The sequence below is a fragment of the Marmota monax genome, unplaced genomic scaffold, assembly GCF_021218885.2.
Source record: "Marmota monax isolate L192 unplaced genomic scaffold, Marmota_monax_Labrador192_F-V1.1 WCK01_AAM20220418_F8-fsc00001, whole genome shotgun sequence".
Taxonomy (NCBI): Eukaryota; Metazoa; Chordata; class Mammalia; order Rodentia; family Sciuridae; genus Marmota; species Marmota monax.
The window spans coordinates 48750072-48773557 of record NW_026693777.1 but is presented as its reverse complement, the minus strand read 5'-3'; the positions used below and the strand labels follow the sequence as shown (position 1 = coordinate 48773557).

The 23486-nt window shown below is 38.8% G+C and overlaps 1 protein-coding gene across 5 annotated transcripts in view; it reads right to left on the bottom strand.

Annotated features, from left to right (window-relative positions):
* Positions 1 to 23486, bottom strand: part of Sema6d (semaphorin 6D) — a 595175-nt gene that overhangs the window by 360985 nt on the left and 210704 nt on the right. For all 5 annotated transcript variants that reach the window (XM_058584774.1, XM_058584776.1, XM_058584775.1 and 2 more), the window contains one exon: positions 7201 to 7280. The gene's annotated coding sequence lies outside the window, so the exon portion shown is untranslated. The remainder of the gene's footprint in view (positions 1 to 7200; positions 7281 to 23486) is intronic.

The following is a 23486-nucleotide window of genomic DNA, read 5'->3' as shown; positions in this document are numbered from 1 at the left end:
CTGTTTTGATCTTGGCCCCATAACCTCCTGAAAACCTTTCACTGAACTCTCTGGGGTTTACAATCACCAGTAAATCGGCTCATTTTCAGCTTCCTTTGGAAACTTCCCTTTTTAACCTTTTCGCACTAGTTGAAACCCATGTTTCCCATGTAACACTGACTCCAGTGAAGCTCTTTCAACAGGTAGTGCTTACCCTCCTTGATTCTTCTTACCAAGGAGCCTGAAATGATGGTAGGCATCTAGTTTGCCCTTCATTAATGCCTCCAGACTCTCCCCCTTACGATCATAACAGAAAGGGAAGTGACACCTGGTGTGGGCATTTATTCTTCCCAAATAAAACCTCAGTTTTCTGTTCCATGCCATTGTGCTACAGTCACCCCGTACCTCTGTCAGTACTTTTCCAGTGCATTCCTCCTCCACTCATTAGAGAGTTTAGCACTTGGGTCATAATCACTCTCTAAAACTTCTCTGATTTGGCTGTTTTTACATGTAATGGCATGATTCTTCACAACATCCTGTCTCCTAGGTTCCTGGTGTTCAGCTCTTCAGAGATTCTATCAGCTGCCCTTCTGGAGTCACTCACTTCCAGAAGGTCATATCTTTGACCTTGTGGTAATCAATAACTGCAGCCTCTAAAAAATCTCAACTTCAAATATTACTTTCTCTGATCATGACTTCTTATTTCCTCTGATGGCTCCCATTAGCACCTAATTCCTACAATTCTATACTCCCCGAAGGACCTGAAATCTATTTTCTCTTTGTCCCTGTGATATAGCTGTCCCATAATATCCTCTTTTCCCACTTTTTCCAGCTTAAATTCCACACCTAACCATTATAATTTTAACTTAGCTCTTCTTTTTATTTTTGTGAAGTCATAGCCCTCTTTAAGTCCACTCAGGGGACCACTCAGTACCTGTACTCATGCAGCCTAAGGTGCCTGATATCTGATAATCAAAAGGGAATTCTCATGCACATTTGCCTACCTATTCACATCTATCCTATTCCTAAAGACAAGTTCTTCATCTTCTTAGTCAAAGTCAGTCTTTCCACCTAGACAAAGATCCCCACCCTCTCTCTCTGTAGAATTATTGGAGCTGCCCCTCCTGAGTATCTACCCACTTGTGTGTTCTTTGCCTGCACCATGTGTCACCTCCCTTTCTGTTATGATCTCAATATTTTATGTCCCCCCCCAAATTCATATATTGAAATCCTACCCCTCAAGGTGATGGCTTTTAGTGGTGTAGCCTTCGGGAGCTGATTAGCTCAAGAGGGTGGGTGGAATGGGATTAGTGTCCAATTCCACAGAGCTTCCTTGCCATGCCCAAGATTTTGAAGACACTGAGAAGACTGTCTAGGAAACACGAAGTGGGCCCTCACAAGACAGTGATTTTTCTAGTGTCTTGATCTTGGACTCTACAGCTCCTAGAATATGAGAAATAGATTTCTGTTTTTATAAGCCACATCATTTATAATATTTTATTATAGCAGTCCAACCAGACCAGGACACACTCAGTATGGCAGCCAAACTGATCCTTGTAAGAATGGAAGTCAGATAAACTATGCCACTCCTTTATTCAAAACCCCCCAATGCCTTCCAATCTTACTGCAAAGGCCCTACATGATCTGGCTGCACATTACTTCTCTAACCCTATCTCCTACCATATTTCCCTCCTTCATACAGATCCAACCTGAATGGCTCCCTTGATTTTCTTTCAAATACACCAGGTACCTTTCTTGTCTTAGGACCTTTCCACTTATTCTCTCTGCCTAGAATAATCTTTTCACAGATATCTGCCTGGCTTGTCCCCTCATTTCCTTCAAGTCTTTCTTTAGAAGGTACCTACTTATAAAATCTTTATGAGTCCATCCTATAAAAAACCCAACCTTCCCTCTGACATTTCATATTTCCTTCCCTAATTTTGTCCTTTGGACTCATCTCTATATAAACTATACACAGGTATATAAGATATATATTTCAGATACTTTTATCTTGTCCATCATCCATCTTCTCCACTAAAAGGAATTTTTTTTTATCTATTTAGTTTACTTCAATATCCCAAGTACAGAAAATAATACTTAGCAACACCTAGTCGATGATTAATAAATATTTCTTCAATGAGTGAATCAACAAAAACTAGATGTATTAATGATTAGGGAAAGAGAAAACAAAAAGTTATAAATGCCTTTCACATAGAAAATTAATATTTAGAGATAGCTATTTTTACAATGAGGTCTCCTCTTTATGAAATCAAGATTTCAGAAGAATCCAAAGATACAGCAATTGTCCTGGTGGTGCTAGGACAATATGGGATTATGGTTCATTGAGCAACACAAAAACACTAAGAAACAAAGCAAATCCTTGAACAATTCTAGAATTATTATGTGTAATCTTAACAGTAATGGTCACTCCATAAGGAAATTAGTGTTTGGTCTAATTGGCATACCATTTCAAATAGTCTCTAAAAGTTTCACTTTTGATGATGTCTCCCTCCTACTTTCTTAGACAGTCCCCACCCACCCACAAACACACACACACACACACACACACACATACACACACATACACACAATCAGACAGAGGCTGAAAAGGTGAAGTACATAACCAAGGGATGGGAAGTCAGAGCATGTCTTTCTGTCTGATGTCAGGATGAAGTCACAATGCACCCAAACAATTTGTTTCTCAGTTTCCTTCACCATCTATATTGCAAAAGAAATAAATTTTACATTGTAAAGCTCTTACAAAATGTTTTCCAGAATCATATTTTTGCTTTTACAGTACATTTTATAATGCCTTTAAATATTTAATTAGAATTTTTGCAGATGGTTGATAAGACAACAGACATTATTAAAATCTCTTTTCCCCCTTCCCCCTCAATTTTGCAGAATACTCAGTGCTGTAAAGATTGCTTTTTATCAGAGGCTCCCAATCGCCCCAATTTTCCATAAGTCACTGTGCTCTAATGACATTTTGTCAGATGCAAAACTTGAAAATAAAAGAAGAAAATTCACTTTTGACTTTATTACACCAAAAATGTCTGAGTGATAGATGGGACCGTTGCAGATACGGTGGTTCCCTCGTTCCTATTGTTAGTCATGGGTTATTTTGATCAGTTGCAAAATAAGTGTGGGTGACTAGAATAGAAAATACTTGCTGTTTTCTGAAGCTTCAGTAAAATGCTGATGAAAATGGTTGAGATTTTAGAGACCCTACTCAAATTTCTGTCAGTTTCTATCATTCATGATCCTGTTCCTGGGAAGGGTCCTAAGGAGTTCTGCATTATATCTCACACACAATTTTGCTTCAGGGAGAAACCAAGTTGGAGACCAATGATTGGAAAGAGAAATTTCCTTTTCAGTTGGGAATACTGTAAATTTTCAAAAAGCACCCAGATCCGTCAGATTTTGAGAAAACTGTTTCACTGGGTTGTTAGTAGTGTGATCTGCTGTGATGACTTCAAACTAATTTTCTGGCTAATTGGATCAGTTATAATCACATGGAAATCTGTATGAAGTATTTTAGGACAACATTTCTCATACTTAACTTTATTCTTATCTTAATTCTCTTTGATTGTTCTCCCAGATGCATTTCTTTGTGACTCAAAAGTTTAAGTTGGATTGTACTGTGAGTACAAAATGAAAGATCGCCAGATTTTTAGAGACCATCAGTAATTTTTTCTCTTGGGAGAATAAGTTTGTAGAAATAAGGGTGATTTTTAATAGTAATAGAAGGTACAAATGATGCTTCCACGAGTCTGGGGGTCCTGGGGCTGGGAAAGGGGGCCATCAGGGAAAACGATTGTGCACATAGGTAAGCATCTTCCCAATGGTGACCTTTGAATAGTATACACATTTTATCCCTAAAAAAAAAAAAAAGTAAGTAGATGCTACTCATGGTTGGTATTCATATGTCAGCCAATTTCTCTGACCCACATCCATTATGTTAACGTGCTTCTCTAGCACTCTGGATAAAATTTTGGACCACTATGCTTAACTTCATCCATTATTCATAGTCCTTGATTGCTTCTAACATTAGTACTTGAACTGGGAGGTCTGGAAGATTTTCAATGTTATGTGTAATAGTGGGAATTTCTTGTTTATTATTTAGGTTACATTTTCTAACAATTATGGCTTTATTCTTTAAGGAAATGCCATCAACAATTCTTAATAGGTGCAAAGACCACATTGTTTTCAAGAAAATGGTATTTTTTGACCCAAGACATTTCCCCCAAATTCATATTGATTGTCTACAATGTTCGTAATGAAACGGAGTCAGAGAGTAAACTCAGGGCTATGGGGGTGTATTTGTCTTACAGATCAAACACTTAAAGCAGGATTTATGGAAGCACAGGGCTGTGGGTCAATAGCTGAAAAAAAAAAAGCCCTGAATTGTAAACAAGCAAAGGACTTTCTGAGGTGTGAAGGAGAAGAGAAAGGTGACAGGAGTTAGTAGAAAAGGTTAGGATCAGGGAAATAAGTGCAGTCTGGTCGGGTAAAAAGTCTACATCAGAAAAGAATCCCGGGGAAAGAGATCTGAGGAAGGGGAGATCCAACTCAAGGATCAACCAGGAGGCCCCTCCTTTCTGTCTTGCTGACAAGGCTGTATTGCACACATTTCTTCTGTTTTCTCCCTGCTCTTCTTTTGCAGTAATTCTAGAACACTGCAGTTGGGATCAGTGCAGCATAAACACCAGGGACAAGTTTAGATACAAACCAGGGACAGTTACAATAATTAACTTCTGTTGCTATCATAATTGAATGAGAAAATCCAAATATATTAGATCTCAGAGCAACTGCAAACCTTCGTTCAATGTGAAGACATAGACCAGATCAACGACAATGCTTTGTAGACATACTATTCAAATCAGACAAGTCATATTAATGAGAAATAAACTTTCTAGCCAGGCTAGCTCCTATGTAGTGATTTTAAATTTCTCAGAGTGTTTATCATTTATAACTTTTATCTCTGGGTAAGATTACAGAGGAGTGGAATGAGTATTAAACTGTTTATAAACTAACATTGAATGCCCAACAGTTAGGAAACATTCAAAATCTCAGAGGCAAAAGAAGTAAAAACTTCTCCAGCTAAATCAGCGATGGTTTTAGGATTAGGACGGAGACTCCTTGACTCCTAATTCAGTGCCCTGCCACTCCACTCCACTTCACCAATAAGTTTGTGTGGCAGGCAGTGTTCTGTGAGTAGGACAGAATCCAGTGTTGCCGTTCCTCTTCTACAGAGATGAGGAACTCCAGGCTGCATCCAAGAAAACCTCTCACATCCTAAGTGATGCAAACGACTTTAGCTTGATATACTGAGTTTCTTTGGTAGAGCTTCACTTGGTAACAAAAAACATTATTTGAAATAGATATAGATGATATGAGCTATTGTATGCTATCACTTCCGTGGTCCCAAAGTGAGTCATGGATCATTTCCACATAGGTTTATGATTTCATTAAAACCAATTGCATGCATGTTTCTCTTCCATTTTATCTTTCTTCCTTACATTGCTCAGCCTTTAAGATTTTAAAAATCCCTATTTAGTTGAATTCTGGCCCTTGAGATACTTGAGCTTTAAATACTAATTAGGATATTCTCTTAAATTCCTTGTGTATATGAGGAAACCATGATTTATGTATGGGAACTAGGGTTTGGTGATAGTTCTTAGAAATAGCATCTAAGTCATAAAATGAAATGTGAAATTCAAGTGCAAAGTTATTTAATTTTCAGGAGGAATATAATATTCAGATGAAAGAAACTGTAATGGTACATTCGTTCAGTTTTATACATATACAAGTGTGAAGTTGTATTGGCAGTTCCAAGTATCAGTTTAAGTGATGCATCTTCTGAGCTATTTCACAATTATTCTTCCATTGTTCCATAAACAGAGTTTGAGTATACAAACTAAAAGTTACTGCAATAATGTAACTGGATAAAGGAGCAAGGAAATTTGAGAATAATATACTTAGAAGACTAAATATGAATGACAAATTGCCAAAATACATCTTTCAAAAATTCACGGATATGAGGCCATAACCAGTATATAAGATTAGACAAATCAGATAGCTGAAAGTCATGTGTTGTCCAATGAACATGAACCTGCTACAAGGCCACTTGGAAATGGGGACTCAAAAACACATAGAAAAATATATTGAAAATATATAGAGAACTTCATGTGTTGAGTACAGCCTCACTCTATGAAGATCTGGCTTAACTTGAACTGAAAAATGGAATGGGCATCAATTCTGAACTTAATCTATTAAATTCAACAATGCAGGGAACAAAGAATCCACTGGAGTCCAGATGATCTTGTTTGACTGCTCAATCACATCATGGTGCAATTTCTACATTATATTGGAAACATGTCCAGATACCATGCTTCCTTCCATAAAAGATGTGAATGTTTAACTATTACTATTTCCAACATTGTAACTTGGCCTCAGATCATGTATGTGTGTGTGCACTGGTGCATAAACTCACACATACATACATACAGAAGAGTGAAAGGCTTTTCAAAATGATCTTCCAATAACATGATTTGCCACCTATCTCCAATATCTTTACCATTTTAACTCTCTTTTCAAGTAATGGCACACAGATGTGCCTCTATTGGCAGCAAGCATCCAGTGTGGGGTGCATGCCATCAGTATCAGATATTCTTCATTTTATGCAATCACTTAATTAACTACAGATTTGGGATTTTTAGAGTTGAATCGTGTGATCCATGTTAAGGGCATGAGAACCTCCTACAGAATTGAAAGCCATTACTTTTCTGTTTTTTTATCCCCATTGATCTTAAGCTTTGTGTTCCCCCATACTCTGATAGCAGTATCTGTTATGAATGGAAACAGTTTCACTGTCCAAAGTGAAAACCATTTCCCCCACTTGGTCCAACTCTGCAGAAATAAAGAAATCTAAATAGTACTTAGTTTCCCTATTTTTGCCCATTGAAAAATACTATATCTAATATTTTATGAATTACAGATTTTCTCTTGTATTTACTGTAGTTCTGGAATATAATTGAATATATATTGTATGTATATATAATATATACATATATAAAATATACTTGTATTATTAAAAATATTATAAATAAACAATTAAATAAAATATTATAAATAAACAATTTAGTTTTTACATCTAGTGCAAAAAGGCAGAACCCAGTAATTTTTAATGCCCTTTATTTTTATATCTTTAAAGCTTACCACTGCAAGAAATGTGAAAATCCTTAAATTGCTGGCCTCAGTGTTCCCATGTCGACTGGCATATGTTCAGGCTGGAGATCCTGCCAAAAGTCAAAGGAAAACATTCGTGAGACAGAGCTTGATGGATGATTATTTTAATCCTGTATGTCCAGCACTGCTGGCAAGCTTGGTTTATGAATACCTGCTGCTACTTTAATGATAAGACCTCTTACACACAGCTGAATGCAGGTACCAATGGATTTTTTCCCCCTGCCCTAACTAAGAGACTGATTATTGATCTCCATTTGGATGTTCCTTTTAAGAACAGGCCATTCATGAATACAAGGAAAAAAAGTAATGGTACACTGTCTAGGTAGTTTTAATAAGCTCCAATAGGGACACACATCTCTGTGGGGGAAAAAAAAGGTAGCCAGTCTGATTTTAATGACACACATGCTAATTTGGCTGCAAAATCTTTGGGAATGCTATGTGCACAGGTTTGGTAGGTGAGAGCAACTGGATCTTGGATCCCAAGGACACTCTACACACCCACACAAAGGAAGCTTCCAAATTCTCTCTATTGCTCTTGGGATGAAGCTTTGAAGGCAGGAGTGCACTGATATTGCTCTGACCACAGTACTGCAGTAGAAGGATCTAAACCCAGAAGCTGCTATAAAGACATAAGTGATGTGAGCCCATGGAGCACTTGAAATTGGAAACCTGAAGACAGGAGGGAAAAAAGTAACTGCATTTCTATCATAAGAAGCTCGTAAAACTAGAAAAGCTTTAGGTTAAAAAGGAAGTTCTTTGGGCAAAACTTGCAGACTCTGGAATTTGGATACACTTTGAGGTTTTAGGTCATTCACTGGTTGGAGGTGCATGAGATATGTATTCCCAATGCATCTTAGTAACTCAGTAGTTTGTTACAAAGTAGTATGTGTGAATTTATTTATTTTTCCATGCTGGGTATTGCACCCAGGGGATATAACCACCAAGCTGCATCTCTAGCCCAAGCTACACAATATCTTGACATGTCCTTTGAATTAATCTTATGGAGGAGAAACTGAAATCTAGAGAGCTTAAGATAAGATAGTTACTTTGAGAAATCAAAGATTGAACCTAGAATTTTAATTCATATATCAATTCCACTCTTGGTTCTAAAGCACAATAAGTTTTTGAAGATCTTTTCCCAGCTCACACTTTTATTCATTGACCAAGGGAGCACTTCAGGCAGAATTTTCCTTCTTGGCTGGGAGAAGGGTAGGATGTGTCCTTTGGGGTTCTCTCCCAGATTTTCTCAGGGAGAGAACATATGCCCAGGTCCCCAGAGAATTGTGCTCCCACACTCACAGCTGTACAACAAGCAAGAAAAAAGCTATGTACACACTTAAAAAAAAATCAACATTTGCAAAAATGCTCTGGGGTGTCTTCAGGAAGTGTTCCAGGAAATTTGCTAATATAAAAATACCACTAAGTTCTCTATTCCTGGATCACATTCCACACTCAGACATTAATATTTGAGGAGCATCACTGATCCTCATTTATTCATCAAAGTTCAACATTCAGCAAGTACATCTGGCAAACAAAACAGACTGAGTCCTTGCTCTTATGCAGATGACTGTCCAGTGGGAAAGTAAGGCCTCCTCCAAGGTCTGCTGCATTCCTGCCTATGTGCACTGGGAGCTCAGGAGAGACCCAGCTCCCCATGAGACATGCTCCTGCTTCCTTTGAGTGGTCCTCTTTCAAGTTTGCAAATGTAGCTCTGGAGAAATTTTTTTTTTCTTGGCATAAATCAGTTTATCCAAATCACTTTTGTTAAGTCTGACAATGCATCAGAATATATGTCCTTCCTCATTCTGCCAATACTTATTTGCTTATTAAAATCTTACTCATCAATAACACCCAGATCAAATTTCCCCTTCTTAATCTCACAGCACTATTTAATCCCACCTACATAAGAACAGAAAGATAAACTTTTCCTGTCTTGAAGCTATCCAAGTGGAGGAATTTTACACATTCACTAGTGTACAAGATTATAAATCATTTAGTTTAACCTTATTTTAGAGATAAGAAAAAAGTGATCTATAAAAGTCAAAGAGTAATTGTTAATAATTGCAAAGCAAAGGGAAGAAAGAAGAGAATACATTTTTATTTAGGTTTTGTTCTGTGATATGCTCTTTGTAAGATATTTTAACTATATTATTTCCTCTAATTCTTAAAAGATCCTGATTAGTAGATATTTCATTATCCCTCATTTACAGATGCAGTAAGCAAGTCTCAGAGAGGATAAGGACCTTAAACCAGGTCAAACAGCTGTCAGTGGTAGCTGGAAAGAGTTGTTGAAATTTACTGAGAAAGGGGATTTGGGCAGCCCCATTGATCAGTAGCAGGTCCCTGACAACTTGGTCAAGAGCCCAATCTACTCCTTACCTGTAAGACCTACCTACCCTCCTTCCCCTACTAAGATAGGGATGTGGAAGGAAGTCTTGACCATCTCTGTGGGAAAGAAAGCCTTGAAGACTGGAAGTCTCTAAGTACCTGGGCTTTGGAATGGAGATCTAGCAGATGGGCTTTGTCAATCATGTTAAATCTTTAAGCCCCAGGAATGATAGCCACCCAGTATTTGCAAAAAGTAAACACCTGCAGATTCCTACCTTATACATACCACTTTCACAGGAATAGGAGCACCTCCCTGTCCTTATCAGCAAATACTGTCCACCTTATACATAGATAAGGTATCTAGAAGTTTTTCCACTAAGATAGATAGGACAGGAACTGGACTCTAGGAATGAATGAATCTGCTCCTTTGATGATCAGAAACACTTCTATACCTACTTCAAATAAACTTTTATCCAATATTCTTGTAACAACAATAGCTTAAGCACCTCCAAGCTAATGATTAGAAGCACACTTTGTGGTTATTTGGAATTTTAATCTGCACAAAAACTATATAAGGTGAATAGGTTGATACAGACTTTTTAGAAGTAATAATTTCTTTTTTAATTCTTTCCCACATTTTATTGGTACATTATAATTGTACACAATGGTGGGATTCATCACTACCTATCTATATATGCACACAATATAACAGTGTAATTTGGCCAATATTCCCTCTTTTTCTCCCGTTTTCCCTCCTGCTGGTCAATTTCCTTTACTGATCTGCCTTCCATTTTCATGAGAGCCTGACCTTTCTTTTTCCCTGTCTAGCTCCCTCATACAAACCTACAACCTCGACTTTATTATAAGTTTGGCTAATTTTGCTTAACATAATGTTCTCAAGTTCCATCTATCTTCCTGCAGATGATATAATTTCATTCTTCTTTATGACTGAAAAAGACAGACTCCATCAAATATATACCACATTTTCTTTATCCATTCATTCATTGATGGGTACCTATACTGGTTTGGTACTTTGGCTACTGTGAATTGAGCTGCTATAAACCTGAGTATGCATATATTGCTAAGTAATGATTTTAATTCTTTAGGATAAATACTAAGGAGTGGTATACCTGGATCATCTGGTGGTGCCATTTCTAATCTTTTGAGGAACCTCCATACTGATTTCCATAGTAGTACAGTATAGTTTTTTTTTTAAACTAACAGTTATGTTTATATTTATTTATTTTTTTCCAGAATTAATGATATATTGCTGACAAATATAAATTATACATACTTAGAAAGTATAATGTAATATTCTGATATACAATTGTCTCTAGGTATCTACGGGGGATTGGTTTCAGCATCCCCCACAGATACCAAAATCTGCAGATGCTCAAATCCCTTATATCTAATGACATAGTATTTTCATATATACTACACACCTCCTCCTTTATGCTTGAAATCATCTTCAGATTACTTTATAATATCTAATGCAATGGAATTGTTATGAAAATAGTATTATACTGTATTGTTTAGGGAGAAATGACAAGAAAAAAATTCTGTACATGTTTAGTATTTAGAATGGTTAGGACTATTTTTTCAATTATTTTCAATTCTTGGTTGGTTGTACTCACGGGTAGAGAACAAGTGGATACTGAGGGCCCATTGTATATTGTTAAGTGATCAGCACAATTAAGAAAATTAACACATCCATCACTTCATGTGGAGTTACCTTTATTGTGTCTGTGTGATGTGAGAACACATGAGATCTACACAGTTAGGAAATTTCAAGGGTATAATATGTTCTTATTAACTAGAGTCATCACGCTGCTCCTTAGGTCTTCAGTATGTATTCATCTTATAACTGTTTGTACCCTCTCACTAACATTTCTCCCTTTTCTCACCTTTCTAGACCGTGGTAACCACCATTTTCTGTTACTATTGATACGTGTCATGGAAATCACGTCCTCATTCCCCAGTGCTGAAGATTAAAAATCTGAGAAATGCTGAGGCAGGTGTAGAAAGCAAATTTTATTTAAGAGACATAAGAAAGACAGGAGGTGGGGAGAGAGAATATAATATGAAAATCATCTGGAGAGGCTGGGACCCAAAGTTGGTGCCCAAGGGAGTTGGGGTATCTTATCCCTATCCTGTTATACATTTTAGATTTTCTTTCTTCTCATGCCCCTTCCTCCTCTTATCTCTTGTATGTGACCAAAAGGCAGGAAAAGATCCATCAAGGTAGTAATTGTGTGTGTTGGAAAGTATAATCCTTCTCCTCCCCTGGGGGTGTTAGCAACAGGTTGATCAGGGAATGTTATCTACCCATTTCCTTTTCTTTGTCCTTTGCCCCTGTCTCACTATGAATTTGACATTTTTAGATTCTTTATAAATGTGAGATCATGTAGTATTTATCTTTCCATTCTTGGCTTTTTTTCACTCAACATTCATCCTCAACATTCATCCATATTATTACACATGGCAGGATTTTCTTATATTTTTAAGACTGAGTAATATTCATGTATATATTATATGAATGTGTGTGTATGTGTGTGTGTGTGCGTGTGGTGTGTAAAATAAAAGTATACATACTCCACATTTTCTTTTTCCATTTATTAGCCAAAGGATTCTGATTCAAACTTAAAAATAAAAAAAAAGTAAAGGTAAACAAAGTGTTCAAAATAATGTGTAACAATTTAAAACCTATCTGTGCTTTTTTCAGAGCTTGCTATGTACAACAGGCCATTGTAATACATTTTCCCATTTAATCCTGGTAACTGTCTTCATGTAAATGAAGAATCTAAGGATTAAAGAGAGGTAAAATGATTTGCCTATAGCAGAGCTGATATTCAAATCCCTGCTAAAATCAAGTCCTGCAGTCCTAACCAAACCCTGTCCCCATTAAACAATGTAACAGGATTTTCAGAGGAGCCACCTGAGGCCCTAACCTTCTTGCCTGCTCTCCCTTGCCTTTCTGTGACCTCCCATGACTCCGCATCACACCTCATGAGAAGGAAAAGTGAAGTCACTGGGAACTTCAGGTCAAACTTTTTTATCCTTCTCATCATAATCCAGAGAGTTCAGGTAAAATTATCTATGCCAGAGTACTCAAGTTACCCAATTTTGTGGCTTTGTAGCTTTTTTCATTTGCTCAGGTCATTGCAGGTGGTTATGTGCTTGCCTCTGTGCGAAGCTGTACAAACACAAGGTGCACAGGCATTCAACCCTTCTCCTCTCTCCTTTCACAGGATCAGAAAAGAAAAACTGAAGCATTGTGAGGAGAAGGGAGAAAAGAAGGGACATGTTCAAGTGATTTCTTTTCAAAGATGGTTCTCAGGTCTCTGAGCACGTGGTGGGAGTGAGAGTGAGGGTGGTGCTTCAGAATCGCTGCAGGGCATGTGTCTCTGCATACATATGCATAATGTCCCTATCGCACTTTGGAGCTACCAGATGCCTGTTTCTGCTTAGAAGGGGTTAGCTAACCCACTTGAAATCGTGAGCATTCATAACTCACTTATGCAAGCCACAGACCCCTCTAGATGACATCTCTTGCTCTAAAGAATGATTGAGAGGAAGATGTAATAGAGCCAAAAATGACAATGAAATATTAGCAGCATAGCAGTTTATATGAGGCCTCGGCTGGATGAGGAAATTATTCAAGTCAAAAGAAGAGGAGAGCCTTCAGGCAACATGAGAAGCAAAAACAAAGGAGGCGGGAACTGCCTAGGTGTTAAGGACTAATTGTGTTGTAGTGGGGAAGATTCTGGGCACCAATTTGTTTCATTTTACTGGAGGGTGGGGTGTGCATCTTCAACCCCAGACTCCCCAGGTTAGCAAGCATGAGGACTAGCTGCTTCTGCACTTCATTCCCACTTGACCTCTAAAATTACTTAACCTTCTGAGGTAGTGGAATGAGGGGTGGGTGTGTATATGGAGGGGGGCTGCATGGATTGGAAATGAGGTCCTGGCTCCGCCTGAGGTAGGACTCCTTAAGAGACTCAGGGCTCTGAGCACCACCTTCTCTCCAAATTCTTTCCCATTGCCTCTCAGAATTTTGTTCTGAAGCACCAAGCTCATTCCATCTCCCTGCTCTTCTGCACAGCCCCTACTAACACCACCACTCAGGGGATGAGTTTCAGATCCTCAGAAGAGACCAGAGCCCTTCCTGACTGTGCCCTTCCTTCTCAACTCCTGCTGCTTGATGTTCCCCGTATGTCCTAAAACACCTTTGGCTTCCTGGGCCTTTGACCTTTGTTCTCTTCTAGAACATCTTGTTCACTTCTCCACTGGGCCAATTTCCTGATCATCCTTTAAGAAACAGCTGCCACTCAACCAACTGTGTAAAGATGTTCTTAGGACCCCTCACGTGAGGCTGCTCACCACCCTCCACTAGAATTGTATTTAACGTGTTTTAGCCTCCATGAAACTACTGGAGTACTGAGGGCAGGAACAATGCCTACACATGCACCTCTTTTAAACTGAGCACAGTGCCTGATTTATATTAGCTGAATAAATATTGAAAAATGAATAAATGATTCATTCATTTCCCTCCATTTACTTTTAGCAAAATAGTGCATGAGCCTTCATTATTCTTTGATGAGATTTTGGGGGAAAGTATTCTAGAAGGCAACAGGTCACGGTGCTGGCTTGGCATCTTTCTCCTGAAGCCCACCTATTTTGGCAATTTCTTCTTAACTGTTAAAGGTACCCCTCTGCCACCATGCTAGGGTTCCCTAACGTCACAGTATTGTGTCCTTTCTTTCCACAAAGGAAAGAGCTTGGGCTTTGTGATCAGATAGTCCTGGCTTAAACCCAGGCATAGCCACCAGCAGTAACCAGAGCTGGAACCAGGGTCAGAAGCCAGCTGAAATTCAGGAGCCCCTTTGGTAGAACAGTCTGAGAATATCTACCCTGTAAAACTCCTGTGAAGGAAAAGCTAAATTATGGCTGTCAAGATCATGGCTCACTGTAGGTTCTCAGCGAATGATAATATTCATTTTTTTTCTTTTTAGCCTCAATCCCTCCAACTTCTAGGCTTCCACAAATGTCTTCCTTTCCTCTAGAATAGGGACCATGCTTGGAAAGGTGGTTAGAGGGTGGTTCATATACTAGTATCATCTGGGGCAATATTCCAACCTATATTCCCATGGTATTGTTGAGCAGCACTTCTATAGTGTACCATTACTGTTCTGGTGGAAGTGCATTTTCTTTTTCAGCAGTTATTACACCCAATGGAAGTTGAGAGTTGCTTCTCTAGAACATACTTTTGAAAGACTTGCTCCTTGTTTTCATAGCCACAACTCTAACTGGGACTCCAAACCTCTCACCCTGAAATTGTTCTAACAGCATCCTAGCTGACCTTCCTACTTACAGATCTTCTTCTTGTCAATCCATCTTATATATAAAAGCAAAAATCATTTCACAGACTCCAGAAAGGCCCAGTGCCCTTCTGCTGAAATGGGTGCCTCAGTCATCCCCAGAGGGACAGCCAGCCCCACTGTTCTCACCCACCAAGTTCTATGTCACCCCCTTAAGCCTCTGCTGTTCTCTTGCTCCTGACTGGAAGGACCTCTCTCCAGCCTTTGCCACTCTTCACTCAATGTAGCTGAAGATTCCTCAAGAAAAACTCCACTAATCTTCTGCCCTCCGCACGCCACCAATGTGCCCAGCTCATCTCTAGGACTAACTTCATCACACTTGGCCACAAGTTATTAGTTTATGAATTTTACTATTGTAGGTTGTGAATGCTTTAAACAAACAGTATCTTAATCATTCATAGTTCTCTCCATAAAGTAGATGTTCACTAAATTTTTATTGAATTTAACTAAACTAAACTGTGGTGAATCTGTATTCATGCTCATGTCACCATTTACCACATTACTGCCACCTCTGAAGATGTGTGTAGCGTGTGTGTCTGTCTACATGTGTGCTATGAATTTATGGACATTCCCATTACTTTTAACTTTTCTTTAGGGCCACTTCTTTTTCAAACAGAGATTGTGCAAAAAATATTTGCACATATACAGGTCAAGTTCATTTCAGAATCTAAGGCATTTGTGCAAGTTCTCCAGCCAACACGGGGATTGTAGGAGGAAAAAAAGCCTTTTGTTAAAACATCTTGTTGCTTTCTACTCATTAAATCTGAACTTCTTTAAATGGACTGCAGGAAGGTACTGAAATGCCACCCAATCTTCATGCCTGGGCCAGCCCAACATGCATAATTGCTTTTCTTAGTAACTATCCTGTTACTAGGACAGGATTCTGTCCCTGCAAGTCTCCTTCCTTCCTGGGTGACACTGATGTAGGCTGGCATCCCTTTGGTATATTCATTTCTCTGATAGAAGAATTGCCTTTTGGAGTACTAGAACTTGTTGGCTTATTTCCCAATTGAATGTTCATTTATTCATTCATCAAACATTTATTGACTCTCTTCCTTATGTCAAGTGCTATGCTAAGTCCTAGTGAAATAAACATGTATAAGAAAAAGTGTCTGGCTCCCAAGGAACTCACCTGGGATGGGCAGAAGACAGAACATAAATAAATGACAGCATAATAAGACAAGTAGAAAACAGATATTTGTGCACAGTGCTGGAGGGCTCAGAGAATGCAGATAAAAGGAGGCTTATGTCGTTTCCCAGTTGTTAGTTTTCCAGAAAGTACCTAGCACAGAAAACTCACTCAAGCCCCAAATATCCCGATGATCTCAAAGTAGCCCTTTGGGAAGGCTGCTCACTCTCTCAGAAAAATCACCACAGCAGTTATATAAGTAAGGCTGAGAGCCCACATCTACCCTCTGAAGGGCCATTGTCCTAATAGAAAAGCATTGCTGTCTCATTGCAGCATCTCAGAATCTCTGCTGCTCTCCAAGATGTGCCATGTGCAATGTTTCCCCTTAACCTTGGCCTAATATAAGATAGGGTATATAACAGAGAAGGAGATACAGGTGCAAAGCACTCAGGAAAATCCTGCTCCAACTCTAGCCCAGTGCTGCCCAGCACATTAACCACTAGTACCTACTTAAGTTAACTTAAAACTAAATAAAGTAAAAATTCCAATTCTAGGGTCTATCAGCCACTTTTCATGAGTTCATTAACATGAGGTTAGCAGTACAGATATGAACATGGACAGTACTGCTATAGAAAGCAATGGGATTTTTATTCATTTATTTACTCTATGATTTGATTACTTTCTAAAAAAAACACAATTCACAATTCTGGATTTTGGAAGACAATGATAAAAAGTTATATTTTTCAAAAGGCCCATAGTAGGGTAGAAAAAATAAAATATTTCTTAAGTGAAAAAAAAATGCACATTCAGCTATGGGTAGTATGAGCGCACAGAGACAAAGCAGTGCAGGTTTTTTAGTTTGTTTGTTTTTGTGATAGTGTCATTTGAACCCAGGGACTTGTGCATGCGAGGCAAGTGCTCTACCAATGGAGCTGTTTTGGGGAGGTCCTAGTTTGTCATTAAAAGTAAGAGAAGAGGGCTGGGGTTGTAGCTCATTGATAGAGAACTTGCCTAGCCATGTGTGAGGCACTGATCACCACATATAAATAGATAAAATAAAGGTTCATTGACAACTAAAACTGAAAATTAAAAATAACAAAGATTAAAAAAGAAAGTAAGAGAAGATGTCAGAGAAGAGATGACACTTTCTACGATTCTTGAAGGACAAATAACAACATTCCTCATTTTCCGAGTGGAAAGGCACTGGACATGGCGTGAACATGCAAGGTCCCCAGGCTTAGAAGAATAAAGAGCACATAGGGAACTGCAAGACATTTAGCATTTCTGCAAACTTTTGGGAGGCAGGGCTAGAACAGGATGGCAAAGCAGAAGACCCAGAGAGCTAGCAGGTCCTGTGAGCAGGTGGTGGGAGGAAGGGGCTTACAAATCAGAGCACCAGAGTGACAGCATTAAAATGATGCAAAACTGGCTTTGTGCTCAAACCTTTCCACTGCTAACTTTACTGTCTTTGGAAAATTTACAATTCCTTTTGAAGCCCATTTTCCCATCTGTAAAACAGTGTTGATGACACCCCCAACCACAACCTTGGTGTATGGATAAATGAGCCATGTGCTTGTCACAGAGCACAGCACATGTCAAACATTCCAAAAACAAAAGTTGTGATCACTTGCTTTATCAAGAGAGTAGGGTCATGAAAGAACTTGAGCAGTAAAATAAAATGAGTATATTGGATAGAGAAATGACACAAGACAATTACTAATGTAATTAGTAATAACAACAGTTATTATTTACTCTTTACTATATATCAGGCACCATTCCAAGTGCTTTAAATAAGCATATTTATTTAATTTGCTCAAAAACCCCATGAGGTGGGTTAATTACTATCTCCCTTTTGCAGATGAGGAAACAAAGGCATAAAAAAGTTAAGTAATTTGTCACACAGTTAATAAGTGTCAGAAGTGGGATTCAAACCCTAATGTCTGGCTCTTGAACCTACGTAGCCCCAGCTCCCAGGTTGTTATGTCTGTTAGAAATTCCCTGGCAAAATCTTGCCCTGTGTTATAGCACATCATTTCCCACCTCAGCACAGCTTTAAAATAATTTTAAGTACAGATCTTCAGAAAAGCATTTCATGTCATAGAAGCCAGTAAGCTAGTATGTGTGCTTAGAAATGTTATATGGAAGATTATCTGGACAGAAATGGACAAAAGTTTGATAAACTGTGTATCATTAGAAAGGCAAGTTTGAAAACCTCCTTGGAAAATCAAGACAGAACTACAACTTCAGACTATCCTCAACAATGAGCCTGGAACAACTTCTCACTGTGGGCTCAGTCTCTGTCAAGTAAGCTTCCTCTAATGGAAATGGCACAATGCCTGCCTCATAGGTTTCCAAGAAACATTAAATAAAAAACAGTGTGGAAAGGATCTTGCACAGTGTATAGGCACCCAGTTATTTACAGGGAAGCAGTTTTTTTTTTCTTCTGCTGTAAAAGTAATTCTTTTACTTAAAGCACCATCTTCCAGTATGAGGTCTCTTGTGTCCTGAAAAATCTTTCATGAGTACTCACTTGGACTCTCAATATATTAAGGACAGAGAGAAGGGTATCACAGATACGAAATTCTTCATAATGAACACAACACAGTCTATAATCTAAACAATCTCCAACTCTCCTTATTTTATTTAAAATCTTTCCTGATTCAATTTCCAATCATATTTTCCAATTTACCCCAGTCTTTACCCAAATTCAGGCCCTAGTGAACCCAGTACTCTGTTGTTTTTTCACTGCCCGACCACACTAGCAGCCTCATCTCTCAAGGAAGTTCTGCCAAATGACTCTTCTTTTGGTATTTTGTCCTTTAGTTTGACATCCATCCTCACATAATTCCACTTTAATGTGTGAGATAATATAATTAATTATTCTACAAAATTTTTTCAGTCCTTCATAGCCCAGTTTCTCCTCATAGGGCTTTGCTTAGAATGGCCATGTGTTTCCAGAATAAGGAACCAGCCTGGAGCAGCACCCATGATAGTGTACACTCCTGTCTGCTGACAGCAGCAAGTCATTAACTGGAGAAGGACAAGTGAAGACACTGAAGGCAAATCCTTTTCTGTTACACATTTAGTAGGATCAGAAGGCAGATCCAGGGTATCAGCCAGAGAGTCAGTGGAGCTCAAGCTAGAAGGTCAGGACTTAGGAGGAAGAGCTCAAGGTGGCTGATGTTCCATTATGAATCCCCAAGTGGAGTGAAATTCTTTGAGAGATTCAGCAGGATGGTGGCTAGAAGGAGAATCAGGAAGCTTTGGCACTTTATTAAAAGCAGATTGTTGGGAGCTGAGTTGTCATGGGGAATCTCAGTGGACAACAAAGCTTGCTGTGGGTTTGAGGCCTAGAATTACCAGCTATGTGACCTTGAGCAAATCACTTAACCTCTTTTATTCTCTGTTGTTTCTTCATCAATAAGATGGAGAGATGATAATTGCAAATATTAAAAACTGAAAAGAGGTTTGGAGAAAAATGTATTATGGTTTATATTTTTAAGTGCCTTTGAATTTAAAAACTGTTCTCATGTAAAGAAGTAATATGAACATGCCTGGCAAGGAAGTGGCTTATGAATGTTGATTAAAACCCATCCACAACAACATTTCAATGGTGTAACTAATGGGCATTTTCGAGGCATAAAGAGGTTGAGAAAATTGGCCAAGTTTATCCTGCAGGTAAGTTCATCCAGGCAGGCAGACCCTGAGCCAATGTCCTCCCATCACAACGCACCTCCTCCCTGCCGGAGGACCTTTAAGTCACAGTGGTTTATCTCTGTAACAGCATCAGGTTGGTCCCTGAGAGGTTTCTGACAGCTACTCAAAGCCATCCTCTGACACCAGGACCCAAAGAAGTGACCACAGAACCCCTGATATCACTTCCCTGTTCAGACTTCTATGTATCTTTCCCTATGTTGAAATTTCCAACGGCTTCCTTCTCCTTTGCCAAGCCATATCTCTCCACTTCTTTAAAATTTTCAGCTGAATCCTCAGGGCACAGAAAGTGGAAACTGGAATGCCTTTCATCAGCATTTCAAGGATATTAGGCAAAAAGAGTCCACAAAGTAACAAAACAAAAACCACTTGTTCATTTTGTGAGCACAGACTCAGGCTCTAGGAGCTGGGGTTCTATGCTGAAGACTCACCAGAGACAAGCAGAAGCCCAGGGATTTACAGCATCAAAAGCTAGGCCTCAGTGACTTTAGATGGTTTGAAAGGGTATCTCATTTGATAGCAGCCAACAAAGAAGAAGACAGTGCCAGATCAGATAAGAAGAAAGAACATCTCTGTCCAGAATTAAAAAGGCTATTTTGGGACATGTCAAAAGGAGGAGAGTGAGATTGGAAATGACTGCAAAGGTGATTAAATAGGTGAGAACAAAGGGAACACTTCCTGCATTCGGCTAAGAAGGGAGACATTCTTAATCATTTTTTAATTGTGCTTCATAATTAGCCAAGTCATAAACGCCATAGCTGGGATTAACAGATCTTTCATGAGGCAGAAACAGCATTGTATTTTTGCTGGGTGCAGTGCCAGAGGTTGGGGGATGAAGCTCGTGCTGACACCCTTTCAATCTGTGCAATGATTTGAGAACCCAGGTTTTATGAGCATACGTGTTCATAAAGCACATTTTGAAAGATACTGTTGTTCTATTTTTGTTCTTTTTTCCTCTTCAAAGGAAATAAAAAACAGCAATGGAAATTTTTCCTGTGGAACAAAATCTCAACAAACAGCCACTGTAAATCACTAATAAAGTTGCTAGAGATAATGGGTATATGACATCATGATTATGTCACAGCATCTTCAATGACAAATGGTAAGAGTAGGGAAATGCTGAAGTTTCATCTGAATGAGTTAGTCCATACTAAATATTCTTAATTAGCATGACAGAAAGCATGGGAAACAAGTTAATTACTTAGAGAAATGAAACAATAAAATCATTTCTAACAATCATGCATATCCTACATCAGTGTATAATTTTTGCTGAAAAAGCAAATTCTCTCCAAATGGGAAGGAGTTAGAAAAAGTCTGAGACTGAAAAACAATACTTTTGAGTAACTTATTGTTTGCTACCTTTATTCATTCCTTGAACATTTATTTAGCTTTGTTATGTGTAAGTCATTTTGCTGATGCATGGGATAGCAAAACAAATCAAAATACACAATCTGCCCTCAGGAAGTTTGAAATCTAAAAAGAAAAACATTTCTTCCCCACATTTGTACACTCCTCTCTCTGTGTTATTTCATTTGGTTGACAGCTTTGAATCGCGCGCGCGCACACACACACACACACACTATTTTCTTATTAGTATCACTAGCCTGACCTTTGAACACAAGACCCAGGTACTGACCAGGCCTATGTGGGCCCACTGGTGTCTTACATGGGTCTCTAATTGCTGGCCATTTCCTTCCTGCCTTACTTAGTCCTTCACCAACCTCTACTACAGTTCAAGGCCACCAGTGGAAAACGCTGATGTGGCAGAGAAACAGAATGTATGAATAGGCCCAGAAGGGCTTGCACTTGGCTTAATGTTCTGTTGTCACTATCTGCATGCCTTTAACTTTATTTTGAACTTGTTTTCTGTACAAGAATTCCCACAAGACAACAGAGGATGTGTGTGAAAAGAATCAATACACAGATCAAAGGAAAACCTGGATATTTTAGTAATTTAATGGCATCTATCCCCCTCTTTTTGAACAAGAAGTCCTGTTTTAGTCCATTTCTGACTGCTACAATAGAATACCCCAGACTGTGTAATTTATAAAGAAAAGAAACATTCTTCTCAGTTCTGGAGGCTGGGAAATCTAAGAACATGGCACTAGTACCTGGCACAGGCACTCATGCTGCACCACCTCACGGTGCAAAGCGGAAGAGCAAGGGAACACATGTGAGAGGGCACTCATTTTTATAATAAAACCACTCTTGTGATGACTAACCTACTTGCAAGATATCAACAATAACCCACTCCTGAGGGGTGAGCCCCCACCACCTAACCACCTCCTGATGCCATCACAGAAACCATTAAATTTCAACATGAATTTTTTTTAAATGTTTATTTTTTAGTTTCAGGTGGACACAATATCTTTATTTACATTTTTATGGTGCTGAAGATCAAACCCAGTGCCTCATGCATGCTAGGCAAGCGTTCTACCACTGAGCCAGCCCCTCAACATGAATTTTCAAGGGGTCATTCAAACTGTTTTAATCAGCTTTTTTCATTGCTTTGACTAACCAAAACAACTCTTGAAGTGAACGGTTTATTTATAGGCTCACAGTTTCAGAGGTCTTAGTCCATAGAAGGCCAGCTCCATTCTTCGGGGCTGGAGATGCGACAGAACCTCATGGTGTGTCACACCTTCATGTGGTGTCACACCTCATGAAGAGTGTGGCAGAGGCAGGCAGCACACATGATAATCAGAGAGCAGAGAGAGAAGTCTCCACTCTCCAGATACAAATATATACCACATAGCCACGCTCCCAAGGAACCGCTTCCTCCAGTCACACCCCACCTGCCCCCATTTACCACTCAGTTAATCCCACCAGGGGTTAATCCACTGATTAGGTCAAGACTATAATCCAATCATTTATCTTCCAAACCTTCTTATATTGTCTCCCATGTGAGCTACTGGGGGACACCACATCCAAACCATAACACCAATCATTGCAAGTGCCGTATTTTCATTTTGCACTGGATCCTGGTCTTAGTCAGTAGGGCTGCCATAATAAAATACTTCAGACTAGGTGACTTAAGAAACAAAAAATTATTTCTTGTAATTTTTGAATATTTTAGTACTTTCAATGGCATTTTTCCCTCTTTTGAAATAAGATGTTCTGTTTGAGTTCATTTTCAGCTGCTATAACAGACTGAATGATAAAGAAATTACAATAGAATTACTTTTCTCACTGTTCTGGAGGCTGCCATAATAAAATATCTCAGCTCAGTTAGCTTAAACAGCAGAAATTTATTTCTGGTTGTTCTGTATTCTAAAGTCTAAGAGTAGAATGTCAGTGTGGTTGGGTATTGGTGAGGGCTTTCCTCCTGGCTTGTAGAAGACTGCCTTCTTGGTATATCTTCACATGAGGGACAAAGAGAATTTTAGTCTCTGGTGTCTCTTATTAGTGTACTAATCCCATCATGGGGCTTCACCCTCATGACCCCATCTAAACCTAATTACACCCTAAAGATCTCACTTCCAACCTCCATCATGTTGGAGGTTAATTCAACATATGAATTCTGGGGTGGGGGCACACTCATTGATTCTGTTACAGTCCCAGAGATTGAGTAGCATATCCTGTAAAGGGACATTATACAAATGAATTTCAGGCAGAGTGGTCCTTGCACCATGTTTGTACTCTATCCTAAGTATGCTCACCTACTCAATTCCTTTCCTTTTACTCCTTTGTGTGAGATTTAATTAACT